Source organism: Acinonyx jubatus, chromosome A1 (assembly GCF_027475565.1).
Source record: "Acinonyx jubatus isolate Ajub_Pintada_27869175 chromosome A1, VMU_Ajub_asm_v1.0, whole genome shotgun sequence".
NCBI classification, from domain to species: Eukaryota; Metazoa; Chordata; class Mammalia; order Carnivora; family Felidae; genus Acinonyx; species Acinonyx jubatus.
This window is the reverse complement of record NC_069380.1, coordinates 214,636,834-214,662,192: the sequence shown is the minus strand read 5'-3', so window position 1 is coordinate 214,662,192 and position 25,359 is coordinate 214,636,834. Positions and strand designations below refer to the sequence as shown.

General features: G+C 34.7%; 1 protein-coding gene across 2 annotated transcripts in view; it reads right to left on the bottom strand.

Moving 5' to 3' along the window:
- CDH9 (cadherin 9) overlaps positions 1–8,242 on the bottom strand; it is a 137,844-nt gene extending 129,602 nt beyond the window's left edge. The window contains exon 1 of one of the 2 annotated variants that reach the window (XM_027074775.2): positions 7,766–8,242. The gene's annotated coding sequence lies outside the window, so the exon portion shown is untranslated. The remainder of the gene's footprint in view (positions 1–7,765) is intronic. The other variant, XM_015085204.3, reaches the window with a different exon arrangement.
- Positions 8,243–25,359: the final 17,117 nt, after the last annotated feature.

The following is a 25,359-nucleotide window of genomic DNA, read 5'->3' as shown; positions in this document are numbered from 1 at the left end:
ATAGTTATTAGTATATCAGGTGATACATTTTATTAGTATATATGTTGTTTAAAACTTTTTAATCACATCCTAAATACTAAAACCCCTTCTGTAAACTTAACATATGCTTACTTTCCTATATACTAAATTAGTGGAAAATATTCTTGTAGTAGATTGATTAATTAATGCTTTAAAATATTTTTTTTCATAATGGAGATAATTGAAGAGCAGTTTCCATACAAGTTCTAGGTTAGAGAAGCAAAATTCCAAGAATAAGAAACAAAAACATCATTACATCTAGAAAACTTATCTAAAACTGAATTTTTAATAAAATATATATCACTCATAGCTTATAAGAAATCTCTTATTGGTAGAAAGCCATTGTATTGTATTGAATACATATAGAATTTTATAATTTAAAGTTACTTATTTATTAAAATCTGCTTCCAAATCCATATTTTATAGAACAAAATATTGTTTATAAATAGTTAGGGATATGTTTGTCCAAACCCATAATCTGGATCAAATTTTCATTCCAGGTAGAATTTCCTCATATTCTTTTCCTGTGGGCTGTTTACTTACATTTTCTTATAATTTTAGAAGAGTACAATTTATAAATATATTGAATGAAATGAATGCAAGTCATATACAAATGACAGTTTTATTCTGAAATAACATTTTGTTCCTCCCTGAATATATTTACTCAATGTCAACATAAGACTTCCATGACCACGATTTACTCTTGGGTATAATGGAGGAGAATCTCCATGCTCATGTTTATTTTATTTATTTTATTTATTTTATTTAATTTTTTTAAAATGTTTATTTATTTTTGAGAGAGAGAGAGAGAGAGAGAGAGAGAGAGAGAGAGAGAGAGAAAGCATGAGCTGGGAAGGGGCAGAAAGAGAGGGAGACACAGAATCCGCAGCAGGCTCCAGGCTCTGAGCTGTCAGCACAGAGCCCAATGTGGGGCTCGAACCCACGAAGTGTCAGATGGTGACCTGAGCTGAAGTCGGAGGCTTAACCAGCTGAGGTACCCAGCACCCTTCCATGCTCATGTTTAAATAAAGGGTTGCAGTGATACCAAAGGCAGTGCTTCATTTGTTTAGCAGCAAGCCTAAAAACAGCATAGGTCTGGGAAGATGTCAGACATCCGCGATGGCCTCATTAGAAAATTCAAATTGTGTGACTCTTCTCTTGAGCATGGCATGAAACCCCACCTCTTCCTAGTCTCCTTTCTATCATGTGGTCTCCATCAGTTTCAATATTCATCTTTGGGTATAAGTAATTATATCATATCAAGTAGCTTCCTGTTATATACTTATTTTTTAAATAATATCAGAACAATTGTCTTCTTATTTGTCTAAAATCACAAAAAAATTCCAAAGTTGGACATTTCTTATTTTAAGTAGCATTCCATATTCAGCCATCGAAAATGAAATTTTACATGGGTTTCAAGTCCAAAGTAGTGAAGTTGAGACACATCATACATATCTTTATATCTATTTCGGTATAGAGAGATAAACATATAGATACAGTGCTGATAAAAACTCTTCATTTTAATGTGTAAAATAATATGGCAATATTAAAAAGGATGTTTATTACTGATATTCACTGTATTTTAATAGAACTACCTATTTTAAAGTGACCAAAGTTAATTTTATCATAAAGAAAAATATATTTATTGCAGGTATGACAATAACATTCTTCGTTGTTAATGATTGTATCAGAGGTCTCAATTCTAAGCTAAGCATAAAAATCAGACAAATATGATTTGCATACATAATCATACATATTATTGTAATAGTACATCAATTGTTTCATCTTTCGAAAAGTAAGTATTGTCAGAAATACAAATCTAAACTTTATGTTAAATATAACAGAATTAAATCTACCTATAAAATATCACATCATCTAGATAAACTGGCAAGATCTGGGGGAGAAGGAAAAATATTATCTTTCTTTTAATAGTTAATCTAATTCCTGCTCAGTACATGCACACATAGTTGATTTATAATGTACTAATAGGTTATAACATTAATCTAGGAGGAGTGGTAATAATACAAATATTTATCCTTGTTGTATTAAATATTGTGTTTATCTTATTAGATATAAGGAAATGATATTTAATCTTAGTATTACATTTTTAATATAAAACAATTTTTCAGTTAAGCAAATAATTTACCCAGTAATATAAGTATAAAATGCCTTGGTCTAATCCTCAGCTAGGGAAAATGACTAAGTAAATAACTTTAAAATTCCACCATGTAACTGTGCTTTCTTTGTATTATACATAGCAAATGAAAAATAATAAGGATTTTATTTTCTGATAGTAATAATAATCTAATTTTTACCAATATGATTTGAGATAGCATTATAATTCCTACTTTACATGATACTTTACCTCCCATGGTAGGAGTGGGTAAAGAGATTATATTTTTATGAGGTTTTCAAGAGTTGCGGACATTCAGTGGAGAAAAATTATTTCTGGTTAGGGTTTTAAAAAGTGAAAGTCTAATTCCCCCTATTCAAAAACTTATCCAGATCAGCCATAACACATGGACTATAACTGAGTTTATTTTTTCCAAAATTAAAAAAATATATAGTATTGCTATGTCATTATTTATTCATAATATAACATCTATAATCACCTGACAAAGAGCTTTTTAGTGTACAATGAATGTTCTACCATTCTAACAATTTAGAACTACAATTGATGTATACATCGATATGATTGTGTTTTCCATATATTTTTTGAGTCTACACACACATAAACACACATACAGAGATACCTACAGATACAAGTATACAGAATTATGAATGGGAACACAGATATAGATGCAGGTATGTATATTTAAGACAGAAAGGTACAGATATATAGGTTACTTTGTAATTTGACCTGTGAGTTTTCTCGGATGTTTCATCTGTGATTTAATTACCACTACAGTGAAAAAGATTTGAATTTCTTGAATTTATGGTATATTCTTTGCATTTTAAAGCATTGATAACACATAGAAGTGAATATTTAAAAAATATTTCTGGCAATTACATTAAATTATTGCAGTAACCTACTTTAGTGGAAAAAAAATAGATGTTGAGAAAGTTACTTGATTATCTGGGGGAAAACTCCCCTTGAAAACTTTCAGGTTCGATGTCCCAGTTTTAGAAAAGCAGAATATTTCACATGTCTTTTGTCACAGGAAGTGGTTATTGGTGTTTATTTGTTAGACTACATATTGTTATACGTGTTGTATCTCCCTTGTTATACTGGCTTCCCGTGAATATTATTTCTAGATTACTATGACTTTCCTGAAATTGGGTTTCAGTAAAATGGGGAAAAGGTTCTTTATGCATTGGATACTGAATTAATAATAAACAAAGTATAGTAAGCTTATCATATTCTAATATAAATTCTGTCAGGTATATCTATTTCTTAAATACATTTAGGAACACATTCAACTTTAAACTCAAAAATCAAATAAAAACTATTAGCCACTGCTATTTCCATTAGAAGATGAATAAGTGTTGAGAGTAAAAAATTTAATGAAGTCATCCATGCTCTTCACAACTATAAAGCAAATCTCAAGAAGTGATATGAAAGGCAAGCTTTTTAATTCATACTTATGAAATAATCATACACTCTGGTGTTTCATTGATTAATTAGAAAGACCAAGACTTATCTTGCTCTTGAAGAGAAAAATAATACAAGAGCACTCATTTCTCCTGCAATTGATTTATAATTTGGCAAAGTAATGCAAAAGCACAGAAAAGGAAAAAAAGAAAAGAAAAACCCTGTCACTTTCAGAAAATATTTAGGTGTTCTCCTTTTCCCCACCTTTCCTCTTGAAAATAAATCTCTTTCTCTCTTTGTGTGTGTGTGTGTGTGTGTGTGTGTGTGTGTGTGTGTCTCCCTCTCTGTCTCTGTCTCTCTCTGTGTGTGTCTCTCTCTCCCTGTCTCTTTCTCTCCTACACACTCATGCATGCACACACACCTCACAGCAACAAAAACAATACCTTATGAGGTTACCATTTTCCCTTCCTAAGCAGTAAGATCCATTATCATGACTTTTATGTTTGGGGAGATGTTCCTGGGTAGTGCTAATATAAAATGTCTTGCTTAGGCTCCAGAGATCATGCTTTTCTTCAGGCACTTTGCATCCTTAATGTGGCTGTAAGACCATCTCTTACTAGTGCTAAATTTAGGGATAAGAGCATTAACATATTAGGACTGCTATGGAAATGTATAAAAGTGCTATAAAGACACTCACCTCACTGTGCATTTCCTACCATATTTTAATGATAAAGATAATGGTGGTTCCAGGCAGAGGATTTGAAGTGACTCATAAGAGAAAAAAAAAACTTTTTCAGAATGTTTAAAGCAATCCAGGAGATACTGTTGTCAACTAAACACTGTGTGTATGTGTGTGTGTATACCAAATGATTTTCATGAGTCAACATTATTTATTTTCACATAATGTTGCCAATTTTAATATACAATTTGACAACATTGGATACATAATCCTATCTTTTTAAACCTCCATTTTCTCAGGTAGTATCAGAGTTGAAGGTGGTTAAAATCCCTTTTCTAAAGTTCTAGTTTTATTTAAACACCTAAATAGGATAGTATCATGGGTATTAAGAGACTTTGGGGGGATATATTTTAAGACACAACTCATTTTTTAAAACAAATATGCAAGATACAATGAACAAAATTATGTTAGCTTAGGAAAGATGTTCTACAATGAAAAATTATTACAAATTAGCATCAGGTAAAGACAAAGCTAGTTAAAACCAATGCGGTTTTGGTTCTATTTCACATGCTGTCGTCTTTCTTACGAAAACTTAATTTTAATTAAGTAGATAATTTAAGCAGTAAAATACCAAAGAACTTAAATAGACTTTTGTCTAGTTTTGACAATAGAACAAACTTACTCTACAGTTAATATTACTATTGATTTAATATTTATATTATAATATGGTAATATAAATTATATTTATAACTTTATAAATATATCAAAAGTATTGATATCGAAGTCATAGTATAAATATATACTTTAAATGTATAAATTTTTAAAATATCACATTGGACATTTTGTAAGTTATCACACTGTTTTTTCGAATGTTAGATTTATTTATACTTTAGATTTAAATTTTCATTTGAGAGAACAAAATTAGTCTTAAAGAATATAGCAATCTAATGATCCATTACATTGAAACATCTGTATTAATGCTAAGTAATTATTCATTTAGACTGTTCACTTTCATAGAGAACAAATTACAGCCAATGTTTATTCATGACATATTCACATGTATTCTTTAAATTAACTTTCACCTAAATTTATACTTTCCTGCATACAATATATTGCCATATTACTCATATATTTTATGTTAAACAATTTGAAGCATTGTCCAAAGCATTCTGATTAACTCCACCTATACATTGTGCAAATATTATAGAAAAGGCGTATCTACTTCAAATCACTATGTCTAAAGAGAGGTAAACCAGTGGAAAAAATTTCTCCGGTTATTGTTTTTTAAATCCCAGTTGGTGAATGCACCATAGAAAGGACACTTCAGAGACTAAACTTTGTATATACAGGGGTTGTAGGAAAATACCAAATGAAATCTCTTCATGGAAGGTGACATTCAGAAGAGCTTCTGATACAACATGAAATGTATCAAGTCAAACAACACAACATTTAAAAAGATCATTTCAAAGCCAACTTTGATATTGTGATCTTGCTACACATAGGCAATGGTACAATACATTTTTACTTCAAATATGCAATGAATACAACATTGGTGAGTAATTATGCAAGACCCTTTCAAAATTATCTTAAAAGCTATCAGCTAATGTAATAAAGGGAAAGACATATTTTTTCATCCCAGAAAATAATGTTATCTTAGACGACTTGTCTTGTTAGTCTTACCAAATCTATCTGACTTAAAGTTAGAGAATTACTTTCAAATTGATACTACTACCTGCTTCCCCTGAAGCATTTTTCTATTCATTATTCTCAGAATTAGATTTGCTCGTACCATGCACTTTACCTTACATTTTCTCATTTTTCAAAACAAGCAACTACAAAGTTGACAGTATTTCAACATCTCAGGATACATCTACTAAGGGCATATAGTTATTTCATACTCTTTCTTTGTGAAAACTTCGGTTGAATTCCTGTGCTTGATGCCAAGACCACAAATGCATGCTGCTCCTGTTATGTCTAAGTTCTTTGCTACTATGTGCTGAAACAACGTCCTATTTCATTTTCTTTATCTTTTAAAAGATCTATTGTTCAAACCTGGATTAGCCAGATTCATGGTTACACAAATGTGTTCTACATGTGACATAGCATTGCCTAGGCAATGAAGCAGGCAATGAAAATAAGATTTATTCTCCACTGAATGCAGTAGATTTTAAACACATTTCTTTTCCAGTTAAGAGCACTGAGTGATCAAATTCATTTTTAGTCAGCTATGGCTGAAGACGGGTAACTCTTCTTATTCCATAGATAAAGAGCCAAATGAAGATTTCTTCCTGCCACGCAAAAGTTACCACTTTTTCCTGTCATGAAATCATTCATTTTTTTGTGCTACATAGATTTGGAAAACCTTGTGGAAAAATATCTTTATTATTAGTAATCTCGTAGATCTATAACATAAAATATTAAATGACAACAGATCTTCAGAAAAGACCTCCAATTTCTCCTCAGATCTATAGTCCACTACATTCTCATCAAAAGTTGATCATACAAATAAATGTGAACTTAGCTGCTTACTACAGGTGATCACCTTTCTTTTAGTGCACCTTTGGTTTTCAAATTAGATTCTGAGAACACACACTGTTACCAGTATCTAAGTGTCACTGCTATAGAATGCTGACAACCTTGTAGTTGAAATTCATCATGCTTTTTTTGGAATTAATGTGCTTAAGAATTTAATTGATGTGAATGGTTATCTTGAGTATGCAAAGAAAAATAAAACAATGCTTCATCAAGTCATTGCATTTTCCATGTCATTTCACAAAACATGCCAATTTTGCCTTTGATGCTCTCCCTTCTGTGATTTTCATACAGTCTTTACTCTATTAAGATACATTTGCCTGTGATAATGGAGAGCAGTTATGGGCAACAGAGGTGCACATTCGGAATGTTGACTTGAGTGAGAGCCATAAACATGTGGAGAAATCTTCTTTGGGAGGTATAGTGATCACCTTAATCCTGACAGCCTATGTCTGTCTGTCTCTACATGTGTTATTTGTACTATTTATATATTATTTTAATATTAAAACTAAAGAAATTATTTATTCAATGATGAATAAAGATGCCTTTATTTTTGACAGTTCTGACTCAAATTTTGGAACCAAAAGTTATGAGAAAGCCAGGAGACCATTTCAAATTAATATAATAATAGCATACATAAACACATTAATGTGAGTAATTCAACACCCCTCCAAATCAACAAACACAATGTGAAGTTTAGTTTTATTTTTATAATAATGCTCCATGTGCAAATTTTAGCACGATGAAAAGAGCTTAGATGGGTATCTGTTTTGTAAAAGTAAAATATGAAGCAAGCATTGCTATTTTTTTTCACTGAGCATCTTAATATCTTATTCAAATACTACAAAATAAATTCTTACCTGCTTCCCAACAAATGTTGAGGGAAGGAGAGAGAGAGAGTGCAAAATAAAGCAACTAGGAGAAAAGCAGTATTTGTACCTCTTCAGTATAAGAAAGCAAAAGCTGAATAGATTGTATAGTCAGGTAAAGTAAATAGCATTTACCTTGGTTAGTAGCGGAACTGAGTTTAGCCCTGCTCAGCACTGACAATTCCGGTGTTGCTTCTGTCTCGTTCCTACTCTTCTCTTTTTATAGTATCTTCACAGCTGAAGCTTCATGCATCTCAGTGTGCCTCCCTCTCCGAGCATCACTTTTAACTCAGACAGGCAGGAAGCTGAAGCCAAAGAAACTCTCTGTCTGATTGGTTTCCATTCAGCGTTTCTGATTAATAAGAGACGTCCCTCACGTAGGAAGATATTGCCGCTGATGGCGCTGCAGGGCTCAAGGGTTGGGACTGGGGGAGGAAGACCTGTTCAGGCACAGCGATTTGCAAGCGAATGAAGTCGGAGGGTTCAGAGAGGAGGGCTTTGTCAAAGACCCCCACCGGAGAAAATAACCCAGTGTTTTTAGTCTCGGTTAATCAGCCCTGCTTAATCTGTTTGCAATTGGGAGAGAGGTCACAGCGTGTCTGTAACCTGTAAATCATCTGTGGAAAACATGTATCTCATGGAGAATGCTTCTGCTCAAAAGAAATTTTGGCTACAGTCCCTGCAGAATTCACGACTACCTATTTCAGTTCAGTACCACAATTTCAAGTTTACGAAAATGAAGAGAAAGAATCCAGGTCGCATTTATCATTGATCATGAATTGTTATCTGTCACTGAGTTTATAAACTAAAATAACCTTTCAAAAACAGTGATTTAAAAACATCTAATAACTGACGTCCTAATGTGTTCTTTTTAAGCAAGGGAATGATTTCAAATACAATTTCAAATTTCTGCAACCCTGCTTTTTATTTGATAATGCAATGGGGGGGGGGGGTTCATCTTGTCCAGAAATGTCAAAATTAATTGTGACCATAGACACATCACAAGAACTTACATGGTCCACCTGTTAGATTCACTGTTATACACTGTACATTATTAGAGTAAAACACGAGAGAGTCAAACCCTGTTTCAGAAGAGAAGTCTCTTTAGTACTTCTGGAAATGGCACAATAAGAAGGATATTGATTAGTAGATAAATCCTTCTGAAAAGAAGTTCTAGTAATAGTTGTATGAAATGCACGGTGGGAATATGGCTCACTTTATAACGGCTCGTTAAGTCACAATAAGTAAATAGCTTAAGTGCCAAAAAATATCAATATCCTATTTGATGCTTCAAAGGAAAACTGACAATAGAAAATAAAAATAAAATTGCCACCTCCCACCCCAACAGTGACATTTATCTATAAAGTATAGATTATAGAGCCGCCTATTTGTGGCATGTGCACTATGGAAGTTCATTTCTTAAAAGGGAAAACAAATACTTAGAAAATACAGTTTTACATATCCCAAAATAAAACATGGCACTACTAATAAATGGTAATTGAACTTGGAGTACAAGGTTTTTAAATAATTGTGAATTTCAAGTGTAGGAAATGGACAAAAAAAAAAACGGACTTCATTTTGCTCATCTACAAATGAAAGAACAGAAAACAGAAATAAAGCTTTATGCATATTATCCAGGGCTAGATGGATCCAAGTGGTTAAGAACAGCTTAGTGAATTCTTCATGGAGGCTAAGAGTGTTTTCTTGAGGCAAAGATATTTAATATAAAATTCACACACTCTTTTATACTCATTTCTTCCAGGTCTACTTGTTACTTTAAATAAAAGTGTATATTATAGAAGTCTCTTTGTTAATTCTGAGATAAAGTAGTATATGTAAAGTGGGAAAAAGAACCAAACAAAATATTTTATCATAGTTTAACATAAATATTCACAAATACAAGCTTTAAATCCTTAAAGTTGAATAGATTTCATTTCAAACCCAACTGTAAGAAAAAACCTGTTTTGTCTGAAACTACAATCCAACAAGCATTCTATTGTGACCTGATTTGAAGTTATTTTTACTACTTCTAGAGAAAGTGGGGGGGGGGAGCATTTTTACCACATTAAAAAAATGGTTATGGTTGAGCTATCAGGAATCTTCTGCTCTTTTCTTCTTTTTCATAATGATTATGAAGCATTTGAAAACAGAGGGCCTAAACCATGGAATTTTGGAAAATTATTTTGTATCGTATGTATAGCTACTTGTAAATTTTCATGTAGAAGTAGAAATCTATATTAAATAAAACATTTTAATTCTTAAAATAATGTTTATGAATATTTAGCAACAGGTTTGCACAAAAATATTATTCATTCTTATTATTTATAGTAGGAGTATATTTTCCCTTCTGATATACTCACACATCAAAATCATTAACAGTAAATGTAAAATATTATTTGAATTATTCTTTCCAAGATTATTTTAGCATAAGCTAACTTTTCTTAATCGTTTGGTACTGTAAATGTGTCAGAAGAGCCAATTAATGAGGCTAGCAAAGAGCAAGGCATGGCCAGCTATCAGGGAAAGTCCAAGGCCTGTCCTGGCATCAGTCCAAAACAGGACCACAAGAGGCTGGATGAAACCAGACAGGCCCAAGGTGCCATGACTGGAAACAGGAAACCCCTAACCAAATAAGGAATAAAAGTATGGAAACCTCCTTCCAAGGAATCCCGGCCTCAAGTACGGCAGATTCCACCCTTTGTTAATAACTGTGGATAAAAGATACAAACCTGAATCCCTGGGATGCAGCTCTCTCTCTGTCTCTCTGTCTCTGTTTCTCTCTCAAGCTCACGTGCTTTCACATCTGGAAAGTGTACTTTTGCTTTAATAAACTTTCCCGCCCTTGTCACTCTCCCCCATGTTGTGTCTGTCCTTGAATTCTTTCTCCTGACAAGAGCAAGAGTCTCTGGTGACATCCTAGGGATGGCTGGGTTAAGGCCTCAGGGCCCAGGTTCTCCCCATTTCAACCAGCAACAAATGTCCCATATGAAAACAAAACAAACAAAACAAAAAAGAAAACATGTCTTTGAATTTTTTTATTTCTTTATATTTGAATGTAATGCATCTCCATACTCAAGGGCTCCACCTATTTAATGCTGTTCAAAGCAACTCTTTATCCTTGTGATATTGTGATTCATTATAAAACATAAATATTTAGTCTTCATCCATATTTCTGGCGCAGAGCTCCTAAAACCTTTGAAATTTCCAAAGTGATGAGAGCATAAAGTTGTCTTTTGTTATGTTAATTAGATGACTTTTCTAACACCACAAAGGATGGGGGCTGGTTGCCAGGAGAACCAACCATGTGATTAGAAGGTTAGAACTTTTAGTCCTACACCCTTGATTTCTTGGGCGAGGGGTGGGGGTAGAGGTTGAATCAATTGCCAATGAGCAATGACTTTATCAGTCCTGCCTATGTAGAGAAGTCTCCATAAAACCCAAAAGCACAGGCAGGGTTCAGAGAGCTTCTGGGTTAGGGAACACCTAGAGATTCGGGAGAGTGGCACATTGGGATGGGTCATGGGTTCCATGCCTTCTGTATCTCTTCCATCTGTCTCTTCTTGAGTTATATCCTTTTATAAAAAACTGGTGATCTAGTAAGTAAAATGTTAGTCTCAGTTCCCTGAGCCCTTGAACCTAAGGTGGGGCCTTATTTCTGAACAAGAGGAAGCAGCTTGGTCAGAAGTAAAGGTTAGAGCCTGAATTTGTTACTTGCATCTGAAAGGAATGGGGGAGGAAGGAGGCAATCTTGTGGAACTGAACCCTTAACCTGTGGAATATGATGTAACTTTCAGATAGATAGTGTCATAATTAAGTTAAATTACAGGACAACCAACTGGTGTCCCAAGAATTACATGTTGGTGTGGTGAACCTCCCTGCCTCCACATTAGAATTGGTACTGGAACCTATTTACCCTGCCATGTAGACAACTCCAAATATTTTCCTTTTGAATTTTAGTAATTTTAGACTGTTGAGAAAGAAATATTGAAAAAGTCAAGTGGTCATAATGCTAGTTTATCTTGCACTGAAATGGAAAATAACAAGATGAATTAATGAATAAAATGAATTTTATGCTAAAGTAAGTTGTTGAGCACACAATTGGCCCTTCAGTGTTCAGAGAGCATCATGAAGACATGCTATTGAACTGGGACAACTGTGAGAAGTGTCCTGGGCTATGACACCACTCCTAAGACCACCCTGGAATTTAAAACCAACAGCTGAGAACTGCTTACCTCTTCCCAGCTCAAATCTTTGTAGAACATCTGTTGCCTGCCACTGTTAAGACTAACCCCCACAAGACCTTGAAACCAAGAATTTGCTTCTATAATCTAGAGATTAAACTGTAATCAGGATGGAGCAAAATTTATGAATTATTCCCTCTTTTAGCCTAACACGCTGTCAATATTAGTCTGGTCACTGCTCACGTTCCTCCTTACATCATGTCCTCTCTAAGTTGAAGTTTCCCTGTCATTTCCCCATGATTCTTGTCACAATGTGCTTTGAGATCCCCCCACATCTCATCAAAATTCCCTCAGACCAGTTATACCCACTGGTGAATCTGTTTTAACATCAGAAAATTGTGTCCTGAGCCTTTTCTTTGGACATTCCTTTCGATTCCCAGCTCTAACTCAAAGATGGCTATTGTCTGAAGATTCTTTTCTGTTTCATCCCCTTGTTGAAATTAGTTAAAAGTGAGATGATTATTACTCATTCATTGAAGCTGAGTATAGTACTTGGTTTAGTTTCTCCTTCTCCTACCTGCTCTCCTTCTTCTTTTTCTTTAAAATTTTTTTCATGTGTATTTATTTTTGAGAGAGAGAGAGAGAGAGAAAGAGAGCATGGGTAGGGGAGAGAAGAGACAGAGAGGGAGACACAGAATCGGAAACAGGCTCCAGGCTCTGAGCTGTCAGCACAGAGCCCGACACGGGGCTTGAACTCAGGAATGGTGAGATCATGACTTGAGCCGAGGTCAGATGCTTAACTGACTGGGCCACCCAGGTGCCCCACTTTTTCTTCTTCCTCTTCCTCTCCTTCTTCTCCCATTCCTTTGCTTCCTCCTCCTCATTATGTTGTTGTTGCTGTTGTTTTGATTTTTAGCCACTACTCTCATCATTCTTTTTTTTTTTTAATTTTTTTAACGTTTATTTATTTTTGAGACAGAGAGAGACAGAGCATGAATGGGGGAGGGTCAGAGAGAGGGAGACACAGAATCCAAAACAGGCTCCAGGCTCTCAGCTGTCAGCACAGAGCCCGACGCGGGGCTCAAACTCACGGACCACGAGATCGTGACCTGAGCCAAAGCTGGCCGCTCAACCGACTGAGCCACCCAGGCGCCCCGTCATTCTTTTTTTTTTTTTTTTTTAATGTGACTTATGTGGGAGAGAGAAAGAGAGAAAGAGAATGAGCACAAGTGGAGGAGGAGCAGAGAAAGGAGAGAGAATCCCAAGTAGGTTCAGCACTCTCAGCATAGAATCTGTTGTGGTGTGCAATCTCAAGAACTGTGGGATCATGAACTGAGCCAGTATCAAGAGTCAGACGCTTAACTGCCTGAGAACCCCTCTCATCATTCTTAAACTAAGCAACCACTTACATGATTTACACAACACTTTGACTCCTCTTGATTTTTCCATTTCCAATGATTATTTCCTCCTCTCCTTTTCAGCTGTAGCCTTACCGTCATACCCTATCTGGAAGAGAAAAAACCTGTGGAACCCTGATAGCTCTTCTCATTCTGTGCCTCAGGGTAGAATAGCAATGAGTTGACTCAGTAAAACAAAACTGGATCCAGATGAAAGGCTACTAGATTTCTATTTGCCTTTTATAATTGGTAAATGGATGTCAGTAGAGGACAAAGTCAGAGGAGAGAGAATGATCTTTTCATCCATGTGGCCTATCTCAACCAGAAAAATCAAAGGACCTGGTGCCCCACAGGCCCCTTCTAGGACATGGATTCTCTTTTGAATGATTACCTAGGGTTCCCAGATCAAACAACCCTCTCTGTGAGATGGAGAAAGCCAAGGCAATAAAAAGATTTGTCTCAGCCGCTTTGGATTGTTGCAACAAAATACTATTGTCTCGGTGGTTTATAAACAACATAAATTTGTTTCTTACAGTTCTGGAGGCTGGAAGTTCAAGACTAAGGTGTCAGTAGATTTGGTGTCTGGAGAGAGCTTGCTTTGCATCTTTTTGCTATATCTTCATGTGGTGGAAGGGGTGAGGGATCAATCTCTGTTCTTTTTACAAAGGCACTCTTCTTTTTGATTAGGGCTCCACCTTCATGACCTAATCACTGCCTAAAGGCCCTACGTCCTGACAGCATTATCTTGGGCATTAGGATGTCAACATAGGAATTATGGGAAATTCATAATTCCCATAATACCTAGACTTAATACCTAGGTATTAAGGTATTACCTAGGTATATACCTTAATACCTAGACTTGTTACTATCAAAAATGATATGCATATATTTTTTTTCAAAAATCCCAATTTTGCTATTCAAACTTGTACTTCCAAGTCACTCTCTCTGTTGCTTTGATGCCAGAAATTCTACCTCCCTTTCAGGACTTCTCATCCATCAGCCCCGCATCATTTTTAATGTTTGTCTCTCCTCTGAGATTCTTACTTCTCTGCCCATTCATGTTTGATCCTAAGGGCAATTATCAAAACTACTCCATTGCTTACCCTCTGGTTCAGTTCTCACTCGATGACTATATATGCATTGCCTCTAGAAAGTAACACTCTTGCTAGAGAATGTTGAAAAAATGATAAAGAAAAAGATTTATATTATGTCTGTGGCAACAAAATATGGACCAGGGGTAGACTCTGGGGTCATGGAGTGATCCATATACAGCAAATAATGCAGCTGAGGTAGAATTTGAGAGTCATAGTTACTGTTTTAGTTGCTCTTTGTTCTTTCTTCATAGTTCAGAGAATCTTGACATATTCCAGACCTCACTCAGAAGATGAAAGTTTAGGAACTTCACAGTATCCTTGAAATCTGTCCTTGGATATCTATAAGCCATGCACAACATAGGTGGCTTATACAAGTCCTCCACCATTTTTTTTCAAAAACCCAATTATGGTTAAACTTATTATGTGAATACTATTGTGACCAACATTACATCTGTTACTGCTATCACTAGTAATAATGATACGACTAATTTTAGGAATAACAACACTATAATTTATTGTATACTTGCATTAACTGCACCCATTTTATAAATGTCTTTAAACAACTCTACCAGATGGATTTTGGTTTTTCTTGATATAGTGCAAGAAAACTGATGGCCAGGAAAGTTATTCCTCAAAATCCATTTGCCTAGGCAGTTGTTAGAACCTAGAGTAGAGACCAATTCTATTTAAGTTTCATGCGCATCCTTCTAAGCACTATACTTATTGTACAGCCTCCTTCAATTGCCTGCTGACCACACAGTGCATCACAACTCAGGCACTAATGGGCAAAGCTAACTGGAATATTGTGTATCCTCTAGAGGTATTTCTCATCCTCAAAGTTTCTACACAGTATAGAATTCTATCTAAGATGTTTATCCTTGCCAAAGAGATTTTTTAATATAATATGTAAGAAACACGTATCTAGATTTAGCATAAGTTCTAGTAAGGAACTAGGTTAGGAAAAACATTCCAATTTATAAATGATTTATAAGTATTAAACATACTTTAAAGATTATTTTTCTGGCTCATGGGTAAATCTTTGGAAATACAAACGCTTTTCTAGATGATGTTAGTCAGATAACTATTCTAAAAAGAACATGTTATAACAAAAATTACACTGACACCTACATTAAAGGAAGATGTATTTTTAAAAACCCTAGGGTTTTATTCATCTTTGCATCTTTTTAGCACATGGGAAAGCACAGAGTAGTTTGCCAGTAAATGGTATGTTACGTGTCCTATGTAAGTTTCCAACAAAATTACAGGTTAATAAAAACACTGTCACTTATGTTATTTTTAGTTAAAATAGTTTTGTTATAAACTTGTACATAAACACTTTGTTTATCTTAAAAGCCAGAGAATAAAATCTCTTGAATACACACAAATAAAATTTCTATTGTTATCACTTAGCATGCAACTGAAATCACTCACACAATTAATTTTTAATTAACGGGATCATATCTTGTGTATTATTTTTATTATGGATACCTTAAAATTTTCATTTTAATACTTTTTTTGCTCTTTTTTTGTCCCATTCATGTTGCTTTCTGCTTTGACTACCCCTTCTCTCAGTCTAGGTACTGACATTAACAAATTCTTGTAAAATTTTTCATACCTTATGTAATCCTATTTAAAAATCTGTTATCTGTACCTATGTGTCCATCTTTGTCTCTCTGTATCTGTGTCTTTTTCTCTATCTATTTGTCGCTCTCTCCCTATGACCTATGTTGTTTATATGTTACCTTTAGTGTTATCATTAAAAATAAACAGCACATTTGATTCACGTTTCTTCATCTTGCTTTTCCACTTAATAATATATTGTGGGCATTTCTACAAATCTATTGATAAACATTGTTTCAAAGGCTACTAAACACACTTTTCTATTTCATATTTATGGACATCTTTTTCTAAAGTTTATATAAGCTTTTACAATTGAAAATTTATATTTGTTTTTCTTGGTAAAACACTTCTTCATCTACTTTCGAGCTTCTGAAATTGATTTACTATCTTCTCCTTGTCTGCGATTCCCTCCCTTGGAATATCTTTGGTTTGTTTGTTTGCTTGTTTTGGTTTTTTGTTGTTGTAGTTGGGAAGGAGTGAAATAACATATCTGTGTTCAGTTTTCTGAGTAATATAGGTTCTCTGTTTAGGTTTAGTGTATTAACAAATGGAAGAACAGAAAGTAATGCCATTTGCATCACAAAATTTCACAAAAAAAATATAAATTGAGAGACTTGGATATTGAAAAGCCTGGTATTTACAATTTAAATCCTAGAAATATCGACCCTTAAATCAAAGAGCTTTGTAATAATCTGCACATGCAAATAGCAGAAATTATGGAATATTAAAGAAAGAAAAATGTTTCCCAATAAGTAAGCTAATAGTTACTTCTCAGTGTGTGCCATGCTTCGATTTAGTAAACAGCAATTTCTAGTAAGTGGTTTATAAATTTTTTTTAACTCTTTATTTTAATTTTTTGAGAGAGAGAGGGAGAAAGAATGTGAGCAGACAGGTGTTTTAAGGGGGAGGGGAAGAGAGGGAGACACAGAATCTGAAGCAGGTTCCAGACGCTGAGCTGTCAACATAGAGCCTGCTTCGGGGCCCAAACTCACGAGCTGTGAGATCATGACCTGAGCCGAAGTCGGACACTTAACCGACTGAGCCACCTAGGCACCTCTGGTAGGTGGTTTATAAAGGTACTTCCATCCATGCCTTAATGTAAATGCCTTGCTAAGCTTCCAGCTAATGATAGTCCTTTTGTTTTTTACCAAGTCTTTTGAAGATAAAAATCTAATTTATATTAAAATCTAAAAATCTAATTTATACAGTCCTTTTATTTTTCATTTGGAGGTTTTAATTTTAAAATATTGTTAAATTGTCCTCTATTTCATCACTGCAAATTGTTACATTGTATGTTTTATAATGTACAATAGATCAACACATTGTATTATATAATGTGATTGTAATACACATGAGTTGAACAAATTGCACAAAAATTATAATTAATATATTTAAAAAAGACATATATATATTCTTAAGTGCACAGCCAAGACCCAATAAAAGATTGAAAGCTCTGAGTTAAACAGTGACTTTAACATCATCTTCATAAATAAGCAGACTTAAAGAATACCTTCACACACACAGTACTTTGCAAGTAACACTGAAATACCAAAGTAGAATGTCTGAGTTTTTTCTCTTAAGAAACCAAAAGAATACCTTAGAACCCTGAAGACTGAACATGACCTTGAGACAGTTTCTTCTTAAACCAATAAACAGGAAAGACTTTTTGACTCTAACGTACTGTCTATTAGCATCTAACCCTGGTTGGAGTAACTAGCTCAGTGGTTCCTGGCCCTGGTCACACATGAGAATCAGATGAGTGTAGACTTCTCTTCCTGAGATTCTGATTCAGTTGTTCTAGGGTAAAGCCCAAACCCTGGCAATTTCAGCAGCTCCCCTTGTGATTCCAATAAGCAGAATGGTCAGATAACAATCACGGGCTCAGGAGCTGATTTGAGAATGGGCTTACAAATTCAGCCCCTGGTTATGTTCAGGAGGTTTAAATGCGTGACGTCTAGAGATCTCATAAGACTTTAGATTCCGGTCCTTCCCACCCCAATATGCAGTACTCAAGGTAAATGGAATTTTCTATACTTTCTTGAGTATACCATGTTTTGTTTGCCTGTTTTTCATATTTCTCATACATTATTCCTTCTGCGAGAAAATCTTTCTGTTCTCTGTTTTGTTTTGTTTTGTTTTGTTTTTTTCAATTTCACCTCTGTGAAAGTGTCCTTCCTTCATTGAAGGCCTCCTTCTTGTACACCCCTCTTCAGATATCACTAATGGGCATATATTTATTCCTGTGTTTTGTATTTGCTGTTGACAGGTCCACCTTCAGCCATCAGACTGTAAGTTCCTTAGGCTAAAAACTTTCCTTATTTACACACTGTGACATCACCAACACATATATCATTACCTGCCTTGCATATGGTTTGGCTCATGAAGGGTGCTGTCAGATTTTTAATTTAGCCCATCAGTTAATATATAAGACCTCAGGTTTTTTTTGTTTGTTTGTTTGTTTTTACTAAAAGAAAGAGCCCTCTGCAATCACTTCATTATCTGTAAAGTATGATTAACTTTATACAGCAGAATAATTTAACAAGCAAAAGTAGATTAACAACTATTATAAACACACCACAAAAGGAAATGTAACATTAGTCAACAATACTGTGTTGTTGAGATTAATATTTTAATACCTATGTATTAATTTTAGGTCTTAAAATGAAAAATATACACAGAAGTACTAGACTTTACTCGTGTTTTAAGTATAATTGGTCTTGTTTTTTAACAGTAAAACTGCCATAGCTTGAAGACCAAGTATGATGGTTATTCCATTAGGGACTTCTTAAATTTACCTCATTGGAAGTCCACAGTAATATAAAAAAGCATGCCTGAATTTTCTCATCTTACATGTAGTCTCAGAAATGGTCAAGTATAATGGCCAAATCACATAACCAGCAGGTGGCACAGTTGTGATTGAACCCAAATTTGTTTTTTTCTGATGCTTGTTATTTCTAGTGTGCCATACACGAAAACATCAAATTACACGTTCCGAGCACATTTGTCTGATTTTTGCTGTGTCTTCCATCTTTCAGGGGAATGACTTTAATAATTTTGATAATAATTCCAAGTTTTCTGTGTACTAACGGTGTGAATTTGGGCAAGCTACTCGTGTCTCACAGCCTGTTTTCACCCAACAAACGAGGCAATAATCATAGGAGCTCTGTGAGGACCAAAGGAGACAATGACATTGCTATAGAGAACTAGGTTTATGTCGCTGGTGTCAAATTTGGAATTTTTGCTTTTAAAACACATGGAAGTGCATCACTGGAGAGAAGTCTATGGTCATTTTAGGAATTCTGGTTCCAGTGGCCTACAGGTATCATCCTATTTGACGGTGTCTGTCTGACTTCCGGGCCCACATTAGCATTTGGTTTGTATCTGTTCACTCACAGCTGAAGTCTCAGATGTCTGTTTGGTTTTTTTCACTTTGCGATACTAGACTAACACTGACAGCTAATGTTGACAAAACCTGGTTATGGAATATTAACATGTGAAAACGTGGCAAGGACAAGGTGATGGAGAAAAATCACTTTTTTGCATGTAGAGAAAAGAGAATCTACCAACATGTTTATAGAGAAAGACAAAGGAGGAAATATAAATTGTATGTCCTGAACCTATGCAATGTGCCACAGGAGAACACATCTCCTGACTTATGGGTGAGAAAAGCGTGGTAAAACAATTGCATTAGTAATGTCATCAGTGTTAGATTCCTGCTTTGTATATTACACATGCTTTGGTTTCAAGCATGAAACCAGGATCCGGGATGACTCCGGATCTGTCAGCTTCATATATAATTAAATACATTAAATGTGTGTATGTCTTTAAAATATTTTGAGTTATCTTTTTTCAAATCCTGTCTCATAATATTTGTGTTTTATTTGTGTTTTATTCTTTTTTACATTTTATTTTTGAGAGAGAGAGAGAGCGTGCGCACAAGTAGGGGAGAGGCAGAGAGAGAGGGAGACACAGAATCTGAAGCAGGCTCCAGGCTCTGAGCTGTCAGCACAGAGCCCAACGTGGGGCTCGAACTCACGAACTGTGAGATCATGACCTTAGCCGAAGTCGGACGCTTAACCGACTGAGCCACCCAGGTGCCTCATAATATTTGTGTTTTAATTGGCATGTTTAGATAATTCACTTATAATATGATTGCTCACATAGTTGGGTTTACATCTATCATATGGCTCTTTGTTTTGTTACTTTCTCCCTTTTTTAAGTTTATTTATGTATGTTGAGAGAGATAGATCATGAGCGAGCAGAACCGGGGCAGAGAGAGAGGGAGAGAGAGAGAATCCCAAGCAGGCTTTACACTGCCAGTGCAGGGCCTGAGTGGGCCTCGAACTCACCAACTGTGAGATCACCACCTGAGCCGAACCAAGAGTCGGACGCTAAACCCACGTAGCCACCCAGACATCCCTGTTACTTTCTCCTTTATTCTTCTTTTCTTGTCATTCTTTATATTAGATATTTTGTAAATGTCATTTATTTCATTTTTCTGTCTTCTACTAGTTTTTTGCTGTGTCATTTATCACTGTCCTCTGTTGGTTATCTTAGAAGTTGAAAATGTATTGGAGACAACAATACATGTTTTTATTATGAGAGACAACAAATTAGTATTTCTATAGCATGTGAAACAATACAAAAATAATGATAGTGGAATAACTTTATTTGCTGTGCCTACTTTTTGTGCAGTCATAGTTATGTATTTTAATTTTACATGCTTACAAAGCATTAAGACATTGTACAGAATCTGAAGCAGGGTCCAGGCTCCGAGCTGTTAGCACAGACCCCGACTTGGGGATTGAACTCACCAGCCGTGAGATCATGACCTGAGGCAAATTCAGATACAACCGACTGAGCCATTCAGGTTCCCCTCCTGAGACTCTTTTTATATCATCTTCATTTTGAAGGATATTTTTGCTGGATATAGAATTACTTGTTAACTGTTCTATTTTCTTTCATCACTTTATAGATAGTATTTCTTTGTCTTCTGCTGAGACAAAGTTTCTATATATTTCTTATTGATTATGAAAGATAATATTTTTTTCTCTGCCTGATTTTATAATTTACTCTTTACATTTCATTCTCTAAATTTGCTTATGACTTTCCAAGTTGTAGTTTTCTCTGTGTTTCTTCTTCTGGTTTATTTATTCACATTTTTGAATGTGTGGTTTGATGTATCTTTTTGCATTTGGAAAATTAATGCCCAATATTTCTTCTAAAAATGACTTCTGGGGGCACCTGGGTGGCTCAGTTGGTTAAGCATTGATTTCGGCTCAGGTCATAATCTCACAGTTCGTGAGTTCGAGCCCTGCGTCAGGCTTTGTGCTGACAGATCAGAGCCTGGAGCCAGCTTCAGATTCTGTCTCCCTCTCTCTGCCCCTTCCCCACTTGTGCTCTGTCTCTCTGTCTCTCTCAAAAATAAATAAACATATTTTTTTTAAAAATTACTTCTGTTCCATTCTCCCACTCTTTTCTTCTTCTATAACCTTGGTTGCATGATGGTTCATTTTTGTTTATCATATGCATTTCTCTTATGCTGTCTCTCTTTTCCATTATTTTTTCCTCTCTATGCTTCAGATAGGATATTTTCTAATAAGTGTTTTCCAATTGTTCTAATCCCATTTTCTGTTTGCTAATACCAGCCTGGTCTTAGCTCATCTTATTGACATGATTTTGTCAACTGTTTTCCCTGTTTCACAAGTTAGTCCTCATTGTTTTGATGCTGTGCTTGCTGTAATATCTGGATTATTTTCAAGCGTTCCTTTATGCTATATTGACAGTGTCACCACCTGAATATCACTAGACTACTTTCTCTCCTAACATGTCCAGAGATTTTTCGTTTATACTGAACATGGTGGATAATATGCCCTGAGAATATGGATTATGGTGTCTTCTGAAGAGTATTGATATTTGCTCTATTGAGCAGTCTAATTCTCATGGATCACGTTGATCGTATTGAAACTGGATTATAGGCCCATTAAGGCAGATTTTTTTCTATTTGATCTTTCTCCTAGTGCCTTTCACAATCTCAGCTGAATAGTCAGAATCTTCAGTGTTCTCTCTGGCTGGGTTCATACACCAAAATATTTCAGCACTGTGAAAACACTGACATTTCCATTTGGCTCTTTAGATTCCCAGCATCTGTTCTGTCTTAGGCATCCCAAAGTTTTGCCTTGAATATGTATAGCCAAGGACACCAGGGAAATTTTTTATATAGCTTTCGGAGAATCCTTATATGCAATCTCTACCTTTCTCATATCCTGTCTCCAAAATTCAGTTGCACTGGCTGTCTTGGTTTCCAATCTCCGTTTCATTCGTGCAGCAATATAGGCACGTCTGCTTGTATTCCATTTTCCTGTGCACCTTTGGAAAACACACCTAGAAAAAAAGCTGAGATAAATGTGGAGTTCACTTTTTATGCTTTCCTTATCTCAAGTTATCATAGCACTGAATTGGTTATTGTCCTAGAGAAAAATTGGTGTCTCAATTAAATTAACCTCAAGTAGGGAAGGGGTGACTCAGATCTGCTAGTGTTATCTCTTTGCTTTACAGATGGCTTATGTGACTCCTTATGGTATAAAATCTCATCTCTTGCACACATGGCTGAATCTCAGCCATGTGCTCTTATTTTCAGGTAGCTGTATATGTCGGTTTATTTTTTACCTCCATATGCTTATCCCGCTGTCTAGAAAGTTTCCAGTTCATTTTAATCTCTCCCTCTCTGACTATTCTACCCATAAACTCAATTTACCTGAAGAACAAGCTTATACGCAACCCTCAAGTCATAGATCAAATATCACCTTCTCTTTAATTCTCTATCCTCCACTGCACAAGCAGAATTAGGAGACCCCTGCTTTATGCTCCGAAAAATATTGAGCATAATTCTACATTGGCATGTTTCTGTTTAACGTGTGGCACACTAAACTATATGCTTTTTAAGCAAAACCTCCTTGTTCTGCTATTATTTATGTTCCTTTCTCTCCCACTATAACAGGTACATAGAAGAGGGTAATAATTAATATTTGTTAGGTAAAAAATAAATAAATGACCATGTGAATAAAGAGTGTAATACATTAGATTTCTTAAGCAATATTGGTATGATATATTTAGTGCCTTAAATAAAATTTCTCTAATTTTCCTAACCACCTTTCAATGCAGGATTAAAAACAAAAAAAGAAACAGAAAGAAAAAAACAACTGAAGGAGAGAAAGTTCCTGTAATAGGCAGTCTTGAATCCAGTACTTGGAAACTGTTTTTCTAAGACTCCAGAATCCATATTCTTTCCAGTAACCCCAACTGACATATAATTCTCCATTTGGATGGAAATTTTAGCAAAATTATTATTTCAAATTATGCACATGATGTACTAAGAATACAACATAAGTGGAAAGCTTTTAACTCTGTTATAATCCAGAGGAATAGCATAGAATCATCAAAGTGAGTACATTTGAATATAAAATCATATTTGGATAGATAGATAGACAGATAGATAGATAGACAGACATTTTTTTTTAGAAAATATATACTTCTATGTTAATTTCTTTTTTTTAATTTTTTTAATGTTGATTTATTTTTGAGAGACAGAGACAGAGACAGAATGTGAGCAGGGGAGGAGCAGAGAGAGAGGGAGACACAGAATCCAAAGCAGGCTCCAGGCTCTGAGCTGTCAGCACAGAGCCCAATGCGGGGCTTGAACTTATGAACTGCGAGATCATGACCTGAGCTGAAGTTGGATGCTTAACTGACTGAGCCACCCACGTGCCCCATATATTAATTTCTTACAATATAAATCATAAAACTCAAGGAAAAGATGTCATTCTGAAAAAGTAAATGATATAATCAGAATTTCCTACAATTTGAAGACACACATGCAAACTATGTTTGTATAATTTGAAGAAATAAGTATGTTACTAATTTAACTGTTACCACTAAACATTTATAAAACTATAAACTACATAACCCAGCAAATGTCTTACAAATCTTTATAAATGTGTATACATAATTCTAATAAAATTTTTAGAGAAAAATTAAGTGTGGATGATTTATATAAACACATAAAGGAATTATTCCATTTGAAATAGCAATTTATACTGTTTATGTGAAATCATTCTTTTGTTAATCACTAATATAAAAGTAGAAAAAGCACATGTGACAGTGTGTTTAATTATAAGCTGAACAGTGAGACAAATTTAGGTAGAATTATATATCTCCTATTGTTCTACCATGAAAGTGAAATAAGGCTCCTCACTGGTACTGCATTTGACAATAGAATTAAGTTTTTTGTTTCAAACAGGTTTTATCAATCACATAGGAAGCCAAAACTGTTTCAGATTTCAGCACCCTGAGACTTGTCTCCTACCATTACATAATGTTACTGATTAAACCGAAGTTGCAGATATGAACTTTATAAATAGTTATCTAAACTCAAGCTACCAAACACACTGAGACTGGGCTTACATTAAATTGATTTGTCAAGTAATTGACACAGTTTCAAACTTCTTTGTGCAGAAATGTCATTGCCTTTCTCTGTCTCTTTTTTCTTTGTCTTTTTTTTTCCTCTCTTCTTCATTGGAAGTGATTTCTAGTTTGGGACACAATACTGGCAAATAGCAACTAACCATGAAATCATTCCATCTATATTGACAGTTTAATTCTGATGTGCAAATAAAATGGGATTTCCCAATTCTTTAGACATACAAATATTCATACTAAAGTAGAAATGAAACAAAATTGGATTGTATAATTAACTGCTGGTATAACTGGATTAATAAAATTTATTTTTTTTTCTTTTTATAGATCTTACTAAGAGGCTATAGTATACATAAGATCCCACAGAATCAGCTTCTAAAAAGATGCAGAGATAAGTGTTTGTACTGTTTTCAGAGTACCTATCTTTTACCTCTTTGGTTAGCTTTATTCCTAGGTACCTTATGTTTTGGGTGCAACTGTAAATGGGATTGATTACTTGATTTCTCTTTCTGCTCTTCATTATTAGTGTATAGAAATGTAACAGATTTTTTGTAACAGATTAATTTATATCCTGCGACATTACTGTATTTGTGTATCAGATCTAGCAATTTTTTGGTGGAGTCTTTCTATATAGAGTATCATGTCATCTCCAAATAGTGATAGTTTGATTTTTTTTTCCTTGCCAATTTAGGTGCTTTTTATTTCTTTTTGTTGTCTAATTGCTGAGGCTAGGAATTCCAGTACTATGTTAAATAACAGTAGACAGAGTGGGCATCCCTGTCTTGTTCCTGTCTGTAGAGGAAAAACTCTGTTTTTCCCCATTGAGGATGATGTTAGCTGTGGGTCTTTCATATATGGCCTTTCTGATGCTGAGGTATGTTCCCTTTATCCCTACTTGTTGAGGGTTTTTATCAAGAATAAATGCTTTACTTTGTCAAATGCTTTTTCTGCATCTGTTGAGA